An 11,651-nucleotide genomic window follows, 5' to 3' on the forward strand; every position below is an offset into this window, starting at 1 on the left:
AGATAAGTCAGAGGAGGAATTTTCAACACAGCTTTTCATTATCCGGGGCGCTTTGGTTGAAGGGGGTGGTACTCAAAGTACTTCTGTGAGACAAATCCACGACTGCTTATTCCAGATCTCGCTCTGTAGCTGCTCTGTGCAGATTCTCATCTGGTGCGAACGGATGCGGAGTGTTGACACCAGGAGAAGAAGGAACTTGGAGCTGCTCATGGGAGTCACTGAAGTTCTGAACATTGAGACATGATGGATAAAAGAGCCAGAAAATTCTACAGTTAAATTTAAAACCTTACGTTACGGAAGAACGGACAAGCACCTGAACTGTTTCCTTCAATCATTCGGTCGTGCAAAACCATTTCTTTGGTGTTTTTTTCTGAAGAATAAATATTGCAGACAAGAATAACTGAAAAAAAAAGGCTTTAATTATGAAAAGCCTCACTGCTGAGCAAACAAGAAGCTAAAAGTGAAAAGCCGACAGGCAGGTTATCTGTTAAGAAAACTTAAACAGTGAAAAGGTGCTTAATTAAAAATACCCATGTCAGCGTTAGAGTGCGGAGTTTCGAGTGTTAAAGGGAAGTGAACGGCTTGGGGATAAGTAATGAACAATAAAATCTGTCAGCTCTGGGCTGATGATCAAAATCCACACCAGGGCAGTAATATCTGACATTTTTCCACCCATTGAATGCCAAGATGTTGAAGATCATAGAGTCATAGAATCAGAGAATGGTTTGTGTTGGAAGGGACCTCAAAGATCGTCTAGTTCCAACTCCCCTGCCATGGGCAGGGACACCCTCCACTACACCAGGTTGCCCAAAGCCTCATCCAACCTGGCCTTGAACACTGCCAGGGATGGGGCATCCACAGCTTCTCTGGGCAACACCGTCAGAGTGAAGAATTTCTTCCTTAGATCCAATCTAAATCTGCCCTCTTTCAGTTTAAATCCATTGCCCCTTGTCCTATCACTCCATGCCCTTGTAAAAAGTCCCTCTCCAGCTTTCTTGTAGCCCCTTTAGGTACTGGAAAGCTGCTAGAAGATCACCCCGGAGCCTTCTCTGCTCCAGGCTGAACAACCCCAACTCTCTCAGCCTGTCTCCATAGCAGAGGTGCTCCAGCCCTCGGATCATCTTCTTGGCCTCCTCTGGATCCACTCCAGCAAATTGCATAATGGGGCAGGGTACATTCCGGTACGTACAGTGTCTTTGGGCCCTTACACCCGTATCTCACATGAACTAGTATGTGGGACGTAAAACGGACACGATGTATACAGATTACTATGAGAAATAAAGTCAGCCAGTTGCTACGGGGCAGGTGAGGTCTGGGAGATTTGAGGTCTCCTCCTCGAGCTGCCTGTGCTCTCCCTGGATAAATAAACTGCTTCATTCTCTCCGGCTGATATGGCATAAATTTCAACAGTGCCAACATTTCGTGCAGAAAATATTTAAAAGCAAATGCTGTCAAGAAACCTGAATACGAGTGAGTTCAGAGGCTGGAATATCATTTAATGGAGTTTCTATATAATTCTCCCAGCTGCTTCAGACTGATTCCTTCCTCCACAATCATCCCATCTACCCAGCTTATTTGTTCCCCTTCGTTAGTATCTGTGTTCTCCCTAAATAATTTTAAAAAAATATCTCCATTTCACTCTTATTTCACTGCTGGTAGAGAAAAGGGTTGATGATTTTATAGTTCCTTAATCAATAAACGCCGCATGACTGACGTGTGGGTTGGTCTATTGTGTAGGTCTCAAGATGACATTTGACCTGATCTAAACCCTAATGCAATTAATTTTTTGTTTTCCATTTAATTTATGGGATTATAACTCAGGGCTACTGAAAGAAAAGGAAGTCTTGCTAGTAATCAAAACTATTCTTTATCCAAAAGATGAAGCCCACTTTGTATCAGACTTGATCTACCCATACAATAATACTCAAATTAGGTAAAAAAAAATTGATTCTTGCATATAGCACATAATTAACCACTGAAACTTGGTGCCACAGGAGAACACAGAGGTTAATGAGACGATGTCTGGTTTTGTACGTGGAGTCTTGCGTGGAAAGCAATGAGTGGGGCACCCTACGTAGCAGCACCACAAGTGAGTTTTTACCCTCACAATAAAATTAGACTGTTTGTGTTGCCGTGTTCTTGCAATCTCCCATCTGCTTCTCTGTGCCTGTTGTCTCTTGTCGTGTATTAAATGATGAGCTCTTGGAATGGATGACAACAAAGGTCTTCTGGTAGGTATTTTGACAGCCTATATCGGTCTTGTGTCAGTGAAAGAAATAAGGCAATTTTGCCTAAAAGCCTACCCTTAGTCAGAAGTGATACTGAGGTAGGGATTAGAAATAAAAAATGGTGCTGAACAGGTAGAAAAAAAAAAGGAAAAAAATCATACCTACTGCTGAAGGCAGCTAACTGACCCTGGAAGAAGCTTGGTATGAAATGTAGTATCCCCAGGATCACTCTGATTTAAACTAATATTTAATTAATAGCTTTTTGAGGGGGAAACGGCATGATGATTCCTTTCCTCCAGGTTTTTTTCCTTTCTTTTATTTTCTCCAGAGTGTAGCTTACCTTTTCACCTTTGCATGAAAGATGTATAAACCCCAGCTCCACGTTCTCACGAAGCACCATCTGGGAACACTGTTATGCGGCACGATATGCTCGAAATGCTTGAAACCGAGTCAGCTCAGGTTCTTCAGAGCTTGTTAGTTTTAGCTCAGACAGTTTGGATGTTTCTGAGCCACGGATGCCAGCGCCGTGGATTGCAGGAGGGTTTGTTAATTCAGCTGTGATGCAAATCTGCGCTTCCAGGAGAGGTTAAGGGCAATGCCCGTGTTGGGGACCATGGGGCAGAGACATGGAAGTAGCTCTGCAGAGCAGTCTGCCACCAGCAGAGATTCATCGGAGACAATTTGCTGTGCTGAGCAAGAAATGACTTCATGTAGTGCTGGTGAGACACCTTATCACTGTCCTCCCAAAGTTACTGCTTCCAGGAGTGTGAGACATGGCACGGAGATGCCTGAGCTGGTCCCAGCAGAGCCAGCTGAGCTCTGGCAGGGGTTTACTAGTCCCAGCTCAGCATCATTTCAAGGCCGGGTTGGAGGAGGCTTTGGGCAACCTGGTGTAGTGGAGGGTGTCCCTGCCCATGGCAGGGGGGTTGGAACTAGATGATCTTTGAGGTTCCTTCCAACCCAAACCATTCTGTGATTCTATGATTCCATAACTGCATCGCTTCTAGACCCAAACTGGCCCAGAACAAGTACAGCTCCGTTTGTGTGCACTGCAATTCCTGAAACAGTAAATCATTGTGAAGCCCAGCTGACTCCACACAAAGCCATCCCAGGTACATCTAATTCCAGACAGCTGGCAGTGCTTTAGAAATAAAAAATTCAAGTCACAACGCAAAGGTAACTGGGTGAGATGTGGTGGCCCCGGTGAGCTCGGAGGTCAAACTAATTGATCCAGCACTTTGTTCTTGGTGTTAAATCTGTGAATCTGCAGCTGAGGCTCCGAAGCAGGATGATAATAATAGCAAGAACAATGCCAATAAGGAAAAAAGCTGAGCAGTTGGCAGAGCCACGGCTGCAGCAAGGCAGATCTGAGCAGGCAAAAGGGAACAGTCACCTGCTCCTGAAACTGGAGAATCCCGTTAACAGAAGAGGACGCAGGGAAATTCTGGCTTGTGGATATGGGCAGAATCACTGGGACGAGGGAGAGGGATGGATTCATGCAGGGAGTTCCTGCAAAGAAGCGGGAGGTTTTTATAGGAGGAACTTGCTGGGGAACGAAGAATTGCCAGAGGTCCTCGATGGGCACAGTGAGTTTAGAGAAGAATATTAATAAAATATGCAGTGCTTCCTGGTAACAGTGTTTGTAATAACCATCGAGATTAATGTTAATGTTGATATAAATAAAGCTATATGCAATTATCATCAGCTAAGGTCAGGAAGACATTATTTTTCTGGACTGAACAATTAAGTGCATTGTGTGCACTTATGGGCAGAAAAGGTCGGAGGGGGAGGGTTTGTATTGTCTTCTGAAAGATTCAACACAGACCACTGTCAGAAACAGGATACTACATCGATCTGTTTGGGAATGACTCTCTTCTCTGCAACAACCGCAAAATATTCGTGCTGGGAGTTCAGAGCTTTGGCCTTACTTAATTCGATACTAAAAGATCTTGGCAGACAGAGATAATAAATAAAACTGCCAGTGTGACCTAGTGAGAATCTTGTTTATGCCTCTGCGTAGGAAGAGTTTGTCTTATCATAAGGCAGGAGCTTAAAGCAAAACCCTACTGTAAACATATAAATAAAAGGGTTTGGTATTTAGATTTTCAATTCCAGCTCCCAAAATATAAATAAAATGGCTTGGTTTTCTAGCTCCCACTTGAAATGCAGGTTAGAACACTGTAGGTTTGTTCCAGTTTAGCTGCATGCTAATGATTGCAGATATGCCATCGACTGTGCTGGCATATTCGTTTAATGGATTGCAGTTGTGGCTATAAACACATGGGAATTGCTCAGGATTTAAAATATACCGTAATTGCACTTTTAATATTGAACTTCTGCGATATAAAGATGGTACCTGCGGCATCTTTCAGTTTGATCCCTTTAAAATAAGAGGGCAAAGGCAGTTTTGCAAGGAAGACCAAGAGAAACAGGAGAATGCTTTAGGTCAGGGAGCAGCCAGCCTCCAGTCCTGCTTCCCTTACGGTGCACACCAAAACTTCCATCTCAGGGCAAGAAATCAGAACTGGCCATGTATGAAACCACATGGAGATTTCCAAAATGGAACCTTCAAGTTTCTGTACATACAGCAAGATTTCTTTTGGTATAACCAAAAGTGGATTTGCTGGCAGCGGGGGGAAAAGAGAAGAGGAGAAGGCTATTAATCTTGATGCCAAGTTTGCATGATGGGAGTGTGGGAGAGGCTGCCAACCCCATCCTACTGCATGGCTCCAGCTGCAGTGAAAATACAGGCAGAAATCTCCCCGAGCACTAACCTTTCCACTGCTCAGCCTAGGATTTATGTGAATAAATAGCCTTTGCTATTTATATATTATTTATAAATAGCCTATACCTTTTGGTTTAATACATTTCAATATCCATCCTTCTAACTCTAGGCACTGAACTGAACTCTCATTTCATCGTAAGGTTTCCTAAAAAAGGTGAGCCCATCTCTTGACTCTTTGCCTTTCCGAGTCCCAACCTCCCACCACTTCTCCTGCTCTATCTGTGGCATCTATCCGACCCTGAATAAACAACCTAAACCAGCAAAAAACTGGCTCAACCAAAGGAAAAGAAAAAAAAAAAAATAAAAAAAAACAAATCCACAAACCTAAGACTCCCTCCAAACAAATATTTTTTTGCCGATCTAACAAGCCGAGGGTGAAGGAGGAGGGAGCAGGACCGTCACTTTTGGCAGCAGCAAGCTGCTAGAGGCTCTGGAATTTCACAAAACTTCACTTATAGGGGCCTCAGGCAGGTTAAGTTGGATGAACTCAAACCACCAAGGTGGCATCTAGATGCAATATGCTGTACCTACGGCTTGGCAAAGGCATCCTGATGGACTTGGGGGCATCTGTCAGTCAAACAGAACTAAATGTTGGTGTTCTGATGGAGGATTATAGATCAGATGGGAAATCAGTTGTGTTGTGTTCTGCTGCACTCTATTAGTTTTAGTCCTGATGCTCAAATCTGTCAAGCATTTATCTGGAGTAACTGCCTGGCCTTTGTGAGAGCAATAATGAATAACTAAGCTTTTTACTATCACAATAATAATGAAGTATTAATGGTGAATTAAGGAACAGAAGGAGAGAAAAGCCAGCCCTGCAGCTGTTGCTGCCAGTGAGCGTCTAACTAGATAGTCAGATGTGGAAGCGTTAATGGATCTGAGCAAATGAAGGAGTGATGTAATCACACAGTGTCTATAAACATAAATCAAGATCAATAAAAACGCTGGCTGCATAGATTCTGAGGGTGGATTCAGCAGTTTTAAGGCTACAAAACTTAATTTCCTGATCACCTGTGCCTTTCACATCCTACTTGTATCCTAAAAATGCTTCAGTATCTTCCTGTGCCAGTGGTTGCACTGAATTCCTGAAAGCACAAACATGGATTTTATAAGAAGAAACATTTAACTGCATGCAAGATGGAGGAGAAAGGAGAAAATAACACTTTACAAGCAAAAAACCCTCCAACTCGAAATTATCTAATTAATGTTCAATTTATAATGGAAAGCTACTGAAAAATCTATAAATCTAGTTGTTATAAGCTAATCTAGAAACAGCTATAAACTTATATTCCTGGGTTTTTAGATGTTGGCTGCAGTAGAAAATGTTTCTTTGACATTCTGTAAAGTTGAGCTTTGGTAGTTCTGGCCAAGATCTGCAGAGCTGGTCAAATCAGGGTCCATGCAGTAAAAGGTTTTGAATATGATTTCTGACCCAAGCATTGGATACACTCGACTCTGGTTAAAAAAATATGAGCCAAGGAAAATGATGGGAAAGCTTCATTAGAGAGGCAGGATAACAAAAGGATCAGCCTTCATTAGAGGCGATTTAATCGCAGAGGAGGCCACGAAGATGATACAAGGGCTGGAGCACCTCTGCTCTGGAGACAGACTGGGAGAGTTGGGGCTGTTCAGCCTGGAGAAGAGAAGGCTCCGGGGTGATCTTCTAGCAGCCTTCCAGTACTTAAAGGGGGCCTGCAGGAAAGCTGGAGAGGGACTTTTTCCAAGGGCATGTAGTGATAGGACAAGGGGAAATGGCTTTAAACTGAAAGAGGGCAGATTTAGATTAGATGTAAGGAAGAAATTTTTTACAATGAGGGTGGTGAGGCACTGGAACAGGTTTCCCAGAGAAGCTGTAGGTGCCCCATTCCTGGAAGTGTTCAAGGCCAGGTGGGATGAGGCTTTGAACAACCTGGTGTAGTGGAAAGTGTCCCTGCCCATGGCAGGGGTGTTGGAACTAGATGATCTTTGAGGTCCCTTCCAACCCAAACCATTCCACGATTCTGTGATCTCTTAAACACGGCCACGTTTTCCCATGTGTACCCTTCTGGCATTGACAAGACACAGTCAAATTCTCCTGGCACTGCGTCCCCTAATTCTCAGGTGAAAACAATTCATTTCTTGAAAGAAAACTGTGTCTCTGCCTCTCACTTGGACCATCTCTCTCTTCATTTTCTTCCTATTTTCCTGTCTGCCAGCGCACTGCATCAATCATTTTCCTTCACTAAAGCCAACCTCGGCTGTTGACTTGTCTCAAACAATTGTAGGTTGAACTCGCTGTCAGAAAACACCTTCTGATGTTAGGCTTTGACTGAACTGTCACTGACCCATAGCAGGAACTTTGCACCCTCTCTCTACACTGTTTTTTGGTTGTCCTGCTTATCAGGAAACGAAGGGGAAAACCATAAAAATAATGAGCATGTGAGAAACACTGCTGGGGAACAAACAGCTCAGAAGAAGAGCGGTGGAAAATCAGACAGAGCAGAGAAGGTCTCCTGAGATAAATGCAAAGATTTAGGGCAGCCAGACAGTAATTGCAGTGTTTGCAAAAGTCAGCGTGCAGGCACCGCGTTATTGACAGCAAACACCGCGTTCCGTCGACCCAGACCGTTCTCTGTTCTTCAGGCCGGTGGTTTATTCTCCTCCTTTTTGATCAGACTTTCCAAATAACTTTCCCAACTCTTTGGCCTCTCGTTTGCAGTTGTGTAGGCTGTTACAAGCACTGTTGATGGCTGATGTTCTAAAACTGAGACGAGTTAATTTGGATTCGTCAGGTCAGGAGTGCCGCAGTGCCACGGTCGGATAAGCTTTGCCCTAGAAGGCAGGTTTCTGGGACAAACAATGTTTATGAGCACAGGCATCGTTTGCTGAGGGCAGTGAAATGTGGGCTCTTGGAAGGGAGACTGAGAAAACAAAATTGAAACCACTTCTGAGCCTGGCTGCCCGACTTCTGGCATTTGTATAAATGCGAGCGTGTTGTCATTTTCTGCGTTCTTCCCTGCTTGATACCCGCCCAGCATCCTCCTGCTTGGCCAGTGTTTGTTCTTGCAGCATGGAGGCGATGTGTGGGTATCAGACAGGAGGCAGCTCTCTTGATCAGACGATGCAGAGGTCTGGACTGCTGCAGAAGCCAAGATGGGAAAGTTTCACTTTCTGTTCGTACTCAGATTTTGGGTTGCAGAAGCAAGTCTTGGCAGAAAAGATACAGTGAAGTATCCGTGTGGAATAACAGTACTTTTGCAGGAAATCAAGAGTCCCATCTAGTTTCTGTACTAAAGTCATTTTTTTTTCCAAGAGAATCTATTTGTGAGTGGTTTAACCTGTGTTATCTCATTGTTCAGGGCATATTTCTCATGCATTCTTTCACATAGAATCATAGAATCATAGAATGGTTTGGGTTGAAAGAGACCTCAACGATCATCTAGTTCCAACTCTGCTGCCATGGGCAGGGACACCCTCCACTACACCAGGTTGCCCAAAGCCTCATCCAACCTGGCCTTGAACACTTCCAGGGATGGGGCAGCCACAACTTCTCTGGGCAACCTGTTCCAGTACCTCACCACATGACTTCCTTAAGACGAGTCACTCCATAAACTCAACGCAAGGCTGCTCCTTTTCCCCATCAGCAAAGGTATTAACTGGGTAGCAGGTGACTCACCTTCTCCTGATGCACCACTCCCAGTGGACATCTGTGACACCGTCATCGCCAGATGCTCATCTCCTGAGTCCAGCCCCAAATAATCCTAAAATTGAATTAAAGTCTATAAGATTTTTACAGGAAAGAAAGTTGGGGTGCTTTAATTTTATGTTTTTAAGGATTTATATTTTTGCTCTAGTCTGAGATCTAGAAATTACCTTTGTTTTAGAAAGCAAGCTGGGATTTCCCCAGGTTTCCCATTATTCCAGAATTTCAAACCTTAAAACTTCATATATTTCACAGGTCATGGTAAAATTGATGTGAAGATGATCACAGTGCTCAAAATCAGCTATGTAAGCTCTTTTCTTCTCTCTAAATACTGGTGAAGAACTGTCTAATTTTCAGACCACCCCTCATGTAACTGAAAAGGCGAAGAAAAATCGAAAGACTGTTTGACAGAATGGATCTTTCTGATAAGGACTGCCTGGGATTTAGGTTTTATGGACTGAAATGGATTGGGCTATGTGAACAACACACAGGTTGGGACGAGAGCTGGGCTGGAAAGGGATGCTGCTGGAGGGAAGGCATCCTCACCTCTCATCCCTCCCACCCCCATAAACTCTGCCTGGGGATCACAGAATCATCGAATGGTTTGGGTTGGAAGAGACCTCAAAGATCATCTAGTTCCAACCCCCCTGCCATGGGCAGGGACACCTTCCACTACACCAGGTTGCCCAAAGCCTCATCCAACCTGGCCTTGAACACTTCCAGGGATGGGGCATCCACAACTTCTCTGGGAAACTTGTTCCAGTGTTTTACCATCCTCATTGTAAAAAATTTCTTCCTTATATCTAACCTAAATCTCCCCTCTTTCAGTTTAAATCCATTGCCCCTTGTCCTTTCACTACACGCCCTTGTAAAAAGTCCCTCTCCAGCTTTCCTGTAGCCCCTTAGGTACTGGAAGGCTGCTAGAAGATCACCCCGGAGCCTTCTCTTCTCCAGGCTGAACAGCCCCAACTCTCTCAGCCTGTCTTCATAGTAGAGGTGCTCCAGCCTCTCCTGGCTGCACAGGATGTATGTGCATGCGCTGTAGCTCCTTAAACGCACTGTATTATCCTTCATGGTAAAGTACACAGATGCTTCTTATAGGCAAGTGCTCCAGGGACACGTCTCATCGGTGAAGGCCTGTAGGTGCCTGCAAATGGGTGCGTGCCCGAAACCCGTAGGCGTGCTTGGGACAGGTTCAATCTAGCTACGTGAAGTATGAGAGTAAAGGTGGTTTGGTGGCACAGCCTTGCGGCGCGATACGGCAACCGGAGGATACACCCAGAGTCCCCAGTGGGTTTAGGTGGTCTGTACCGAGGGCAACATTACTCTGTTCCCAGGGTAAACTCAAGCTGTGTTGGAAGACACACACTTCACCTACGTGTGTTGCAATCCAGCCTCTGACTGCCGTGAAGCCACGCTCCGGGTATGCACCGAATGTCCCAACACGCTCTCGACACCTGTGTGTATCTGGTGTGTACCTAGTGTGTATCTGGTGACATGTGCTATTTGCCAGGAGGAAGAGATGACATCTCAGAACGTTGCATCCCTCGGGACTGGATGCAGACACACGGGCATGAAGCAGAGGTGGGGTGTGCAGTAACACCACTGCTACACCAGGTAGGATCGCTGTAGGTGCCACTGTCCCTCCTCCTGTGTTAAACTTGTCCCTGGGATTCATTAAACAGAGGTATATTAGAAAGGATGCTAATTCTGGTGTTCCTAGCTGATGCTGCCAGACTTAAATTCCCCTTGTAATTATAACTGGCCACTTTTGATATGCTTTTGTGTGTTTTTTTTTTTAATTTGCAGTTCACCATTCCTGTGCGTTCAGCATGACTGTGCTACAGGCAGGGTGTATTTATGTGGGGGATGACATTGTTTCTCTAAAGGGCTCATCCTAGAGATCCTCAGGGGAAAAAGGTTCTTTGAACATTTTATATACCTGCACATTTGCCTGCTGCTAATTAGGCAAATATAACCTCCCGTTTGAATCTTCTTGAAGACTGGGAAGAAGAAAAATAGTCTGAAAGCAGGTGGGAAAGGGTTAACAAGTGAAACACAGGCTGTGAAATTGAAATACGCTTCCTGGCTGGGAGATGGTAGGCAAAAGCGCTCATAAAACACAGAGTCTCTTTATCTGCTGTCTGATAGTGCCACAGGGGACAGCGAGATGCCTTCAAACCAAGGTCGTTACCTCCCGCTTTGAAGTAACAAATTATCTACATACCAGCACAGAGGTAAAAGCTGGGACCTCCAGCACAGCCAGACACATCGAGTGACACGAGTCAGGCAAAAAAACGTGGAAAAAGGCAGAAGAATCAGCACCCAAATCCTCAGATACTGCTAGCTAAAAGGGATGAGGAAATTATCCAGTCTGACCTCGTTTGCGGTTGGATTTTTTCCCAATTATTTCTCCATAAAGTCTGATAATTTTTCATTTAAAGGGGAACTAAAAGTCAGTAACCTATGGGTGGCAGGGAAATTAAAACTCCCCCTTTTTGAGTTGGGAATCAGAGGAGAAAATGCAACATTTTTTAGGATCAAATCCTGCAAAGAATTATGCACGTACTTACCCAAAGGATTAGATGGATATGTACAAACCAGTAAAGAGGTCCAGATGCTGGTGTGAACATTTTTCCATGGGTGTCTATACTGTTCAGTTGTTGGCATTGCTCTTGGTATGGCATTGGCTTCTGCTGACTGACCCAGGTGTGGCCTGAGAAGGTCATGGGCCATCAGCTCTTCCTGGCCAGCAGAAGGAAGAAACCACCCTGTGCTGGGGAAGAAGAACAGGAGCCCAGTTCAGCTGTATCAACAGGAGTCCTGACATGGCATTTGATCTCAGGTCAGAGGATGAGCCCTGACCTTCTTTATTTACAGGTAGAGATATAGCCAGTTAGCTTATCTGTGAGCCGAAAAAATGCCCGAGCTTTTCAACTACCTCCTGTCAATGCTT

Source organism: Tauraco erythrolophus, chromosome 7 (genome assembly GCF_009769465.1).
Source record: "Tauraco erythrolophus isolate bTauEry1 chromosome 7, bTauEry1.pri, whole genome shotgun sequence".
Classification (NCBI taxonomy): domain Eukaryota; kingdom Metazoa; phylum Chordata; class Aves; order Musophagiformes; family Musophagidae; genus Tauraco; species Tauraco erythrolophus.